Source organism: Lathyrus oleraceus, chromosome 1, assembly GCF_024323335.1.
Source record: "Lathyrus oleraceus cultivar Zhongwan6 chromosome 1, CAAS_Psat_ZW6_1.0, whole genome shotgun sequence".
NCBI lineage: Eukaryota > Viridiplantae > Streptophyta > Magnoliopsida > Fabales > Fabaceae > Lathyrus > Lathyrus oleraceus.
Window position 1 is genome coordinate 423,632,241 of NC_066579.1, and position 5,218 is coordinate 423,637,458.

Sequence of the window (5,218 nt, forward strand, 5' to 3'; positions counted from 1 at the left end):
GCACACACCCATGCATGACTCAACACGACTCGGTATACCCATCTTGTGACCACTACAGGATCACCACTCCCAGATTCATCACCATAGAATCCGAGTTCCCCGTAAGGAACCAAGCCTCTCAACAAGCCCGGAGTCAACAACATCATTGGAACTCAGTCCGTTCATCACTAGGCATCGGCCTTTCATGAATGCATGCACACCAAACATGCATCATAATCAACATCGCAAAACATCGCAACAACAACATCATATGATCATGTTATCTTCATCATTAATAGCATGACATACAACTCAACAAAACAACAACAACATTACATCTTAACACATGGATTCATCACAATCAACCACAATAGGCCAAATCACCATTTCAACATAAAAATTAGTCATTTTTCAATACTGGAACAGTGTTAACCGGTTAACGCCACAGGTTAACCGGTTAACGCAGGCAAAACTCACTTCTGGGCAAAACGCAACAGTGTTAACCGGTTAACGCTATAGGTTAACCGGTTAACGCAGGCAAAACGCAACATTTTCACAATATACAACAGTGTTAACCGGTTAACACCCTGGGTTAACCGGTTAACGCAGACAAAACAGCAGTTCCTGCGCTAACACAAGGCAGAATGCAGAGTTCTCCGCATTTTCCGCCGTCGGAGGACTTCCGGACCTCCGATTCAACTTCCGTAAAAGGCTACGCGTTCGGGAAAACGCGACTCACACAACTACGGATTCAATTTCAGCTTAATTCGACTTATTCATCATAGTACTAAACGACGGTAAACCCCAACTTCCCCAATCTTCCTAATTCCCCAAAATCCATCAACAATCCTACATAAATCATGAACATGCTCGCATATTATCATTTAATAAGGTTCAGACCCCTTACCTGAGATAATCCGGCAAGTCTTTGAGCTTCAATCCTTTCCGTTCTTCAACCTCTGCTCTACAGCTTCTCCCTTCTCTGCAGCTTCTCAACTTCCACGTAAAACCCTTCTGTTCCAAAAATGAGAAACTTTTTCTCTTATCCCAACTTATATATTTTCCAATTATTATTATTCCAAATAATAATAATAATAATAATATAATACTAATAATAATCCAATTTATTTAATTAAATTAATAAAATAATATTATCAACTTAATTAAATAATTCTTTTACTTTATTTGGGGTGTTACAACTCTCCCCCACTTTAGAAGTTTTCGTCCTCGAAAACATACCTCAAGCAAATAGAGCCGGATACGACTCCTTCATCTGATCTTCACGCTCCCAAGTCAAGCTCTCACCAGCTGGACCTCCCCAAACAACTTTCACCAGAGCAATCTTCTTACCTCTCAGGGTCTTCTCTTCTCGGCCATCTATCCGAATTGGCAACACCTCAACGGTCAAATTATCCCTCACCTGGATATCATCCAACTGAACAACATGCGAAGGATCCGCAATATATTTTCTCAATTGAGATACATGAAACACATCATGCAGATTAGAAAGCGACGGCGGTAAAGCTATCCGATACGCCACTTCCCCAACTCTCTTCAAAATCTGATACGGACCCACAAACCTCGGAGTAAGCTTTTTAGACTTTAAAGCTCTACCCACACCTGTCGTCGGAGTAACTCTCAAGAACACATGATCTCCCTCTTGGAACTCAAGTGCCTTTCTCCTATTATCATGATAACTCTTCTGACGACTCTGAGAAATCTTCATTTTCTCCTGAATCATCTTAACCCTTTCAGTCGTCTGCTGCACAATCTCAGGTCCGAGTACAGCACTCTCACCTGATTCATACCAACACAATGGAGTTCTACACCTCCTACCATACAATGCTTCATATGGAGCCATACCGATACTAGCATGAAAGCTATTATTATAAGTAAACTCCACCAACGGCAAATAACTATCCCAAGAACCACTCTGCTCCAACACACAAGCTCTCAACAAATCCTCTAAGGATTGGATAGTTCTTTCAGTCTGACCATCAGTCTGAGGATGATAAGCTGAACTCAACCTCAACTTAGTCCCCAACGCTTTCTGCAAACTTTCCCAAAATCTAGAAGTAAATCTGGGATCTCTATCAGACACAATACTGGATGGAATACCATGCAGCCTCACTATCTCCTCGATATACAACTCTGCCAACTTCTCTAAAGAGTGATTAATCTTCATCGGCAAGAAATGCGCCGACTTAGTCAATCGATCCACAATCACCCAAATAGAATCATTACCTTTCACCGTCTTCGGCAATCCCGTCACAAAATCCATGGAAATGCTATCCCACTTCCATTCAGGAATCTTCAAAGGTTGCATCATACCTGCCGGTTTCTGATGTTCAATCTTTGACTTCTGACAAGTCAAACAGGCATACACAAACTTAGCAACATCTCTTTTCATACCAGCCCACCAAAACAACTTCTTCAAATCCTGATACATTTTAGTTGCACCTGGATGGATACTCAATCCACTCCTATGGCCCTCTTCAAGAATACTCTTTCTCAATTCAGACACCTCAGGAACACAAACTCTACCTTTAAATCGCAGGATGCCATTCTCATCAATCTCAAAATTACCACCATTACCCTGGTTAACCATAGTAATATGATCAACTAGAGCGACATCAACTTGCTGACCATTCCGAATATCTTCCAGAATTCCACTATTCAACTTCAGCATACCCAACTTTACACTATCAGCGGAAACTTCACAACCCAAACTCATATCACGGAACTGTTCAATTAACTCAAGTTCCCGAACCATCATCATAGACATATGTAGAGACTTTCTACTCAGCGCATCTGCAACTACATTAGCCTTACCGGGATGATAACTCAATTCAAAGTCAAAATCCTTCAGTAATTCTAACCACCTTCTCTGCCTCATATTTAACTCTTTCTGATCAAACAGATACTTCAGACTCTTGTGATCACTGAACACTTCGAATCTGGAACCATACAGATAATGCCTCCACATTTTCAACACAAATACAACAGCTGCAAGTTCTAGATCATGCGTAGGATAATTCCTCTCATGAACTCTCAACTGTCTAGAAGCATAAGCTACAACTTTACCATTCTGCATCAAAACACCACCAAGACCCATCAAAGAAGCATCACAATAAACAACGAAGGACTCACCAGGATTAGGCAAGATCAACACTGGAGCACTGGTCAACCGCCTCTTCAACTCAACGAAACTCGCTTCACAAGCTGCATCCCACACATACACTTGACCCTTCTTAGTCAACTGCGTCAACGGCAATGCCAACTTAGAGAAGCCTTCAATAAATCTGCGATAATAACCAGCTAACCCCAGAAAACTGCGTATCTCAGTAGCAGACTTCGGAGTCTCCCACTGTAATACAGCATCCACTTTAGCAGGATCAACAGAAATTCCACCACTCGAAATCACATGGCCAAGGAAACTCACTTCCTTCAACCAGAACTCACATTTAGATAATTTTGCATACAATTTCTTTTCTCTTAACACCTGCAAAACAACTCTCAGATGTCCTGCATGCTCTTCTTCCGTCTTAGAATATATCAATATATCATCTATGAACACCACAACAAAATCATCAAGGTACGGATGAAATATACGATTCATATATTCCATAAACACACCTGGAGCATTAGACACACCGAACGGCATCACAGTGTATTCATAATGACCATACCTCGTACGGAAAGCAGTCTTCGCAATATCATCTGACTTCACTCGGATCTGATGATAACCCGACCGCAAATCAATCTTACTGAAAACATGAGCTCCAATCAACTGGTCCATCAAATCATCAATCCTCGGCAATGGGTACCGATTCTTGATAGTCACCTTATTCAACTGCCGATAATCGACACACAACCTCATCGTACCTTCCTTCTTCTTCACTAACAATATTGGCGCACCCCAAGGAGAAACACTTGGACGCACAAACTTCTTCTCAAGCAATTCTTCAAGTTGCTTCTTCAATTCAACTAATTCAGTTGCCGACATTCTATAAGGAGACATCGACACTGGACTCGTACCTGGTACTAAGTCAATGGCAAATTCGACTTCACGTTCTGGAGGTAAATCGCTTACATCCTCCGGAAACACATCCTGAAATTCACAGACAACAGGCAAATCTACACTCACCACTTTCTTATCCGCTTGCAGAGACGCAAATAAAGCGAATATCTGAGCTTCCTCTTTCACAAAATCCCCCACCTGCCTAGCAGATAGAAATCTTGCCTCATCATTCTCACCAACTTCAGAAAACCGCACCGTCTTACTATAGCAGTTGATAAACACGCCATAGAATTCTAGCCAATTCATTCCCAGAATAATATCAATTTGGTGCAAGGGTAAGCACACCAAATCAACCACGAACTCTCTCTCAAAGATCGTCAAATGACAACCTCGACAGACAACAGAAGTTTTCACAGAACCATTAGCAGGAGTATCTATCACCATACTTCCGCCTAGGGACGACATAATCACACCAATCCTGGTTGCACACTCATATGAAATAAACGAATGAGTAGCACCAGTGTCAACAATGGCAAGCAATTCAACATTATTAATCAAGCAAGTACCTTTAATCAGATTATCTTCTTTAGGAGTTTCAGCCCCGCCCAGAGCAAACACCCTACCAGTAGTATGAGCTGCAGTAGCCGCCTTCTTCGGTTTCGAGCACTGCGAACTGATATGGCCTTTCTCGCCACAATTAAAACATGTCGGACCAGCATCCTTACATTCAGTAACTCTATGACCAGTCTGACCGCATCGGAAACATCTCAGCACTTTCTTGGTACAGCTATCAGCACGGTGGCCTGGCTCGCCACACTTGAAACATTTACCAGCTATGGAAGATCCTCCCCCACTTGGCTTCTTCTCATCTACCATTTTCTGCTTACCTTTACCATTCGGAGATGCATAAGGATTACCACGATCCTTATTCTTCTTCTCACTAAGACTCTTGTAGTGCGCAGTCCTAGCCTTGCTATCTTCATCAAATATCCTGCACTTGTTAACCAATGTAGGAAACCTACGAATCTCCTGGTAACCAATGCCTTGTTTGATCTCGGGACGCAACCCGTTCTCAAACTTGACACACTTGGATCCCTCAGCATCAGCATTATTATAGTGAGGACAATACTGCACCAGCTCCTCAAACTTCGAAGCGTAGTCAGCAACAGACAGGTTACCCTGCTTCAGTTCTAGAAATTCCATCTCCTTCTTACATCG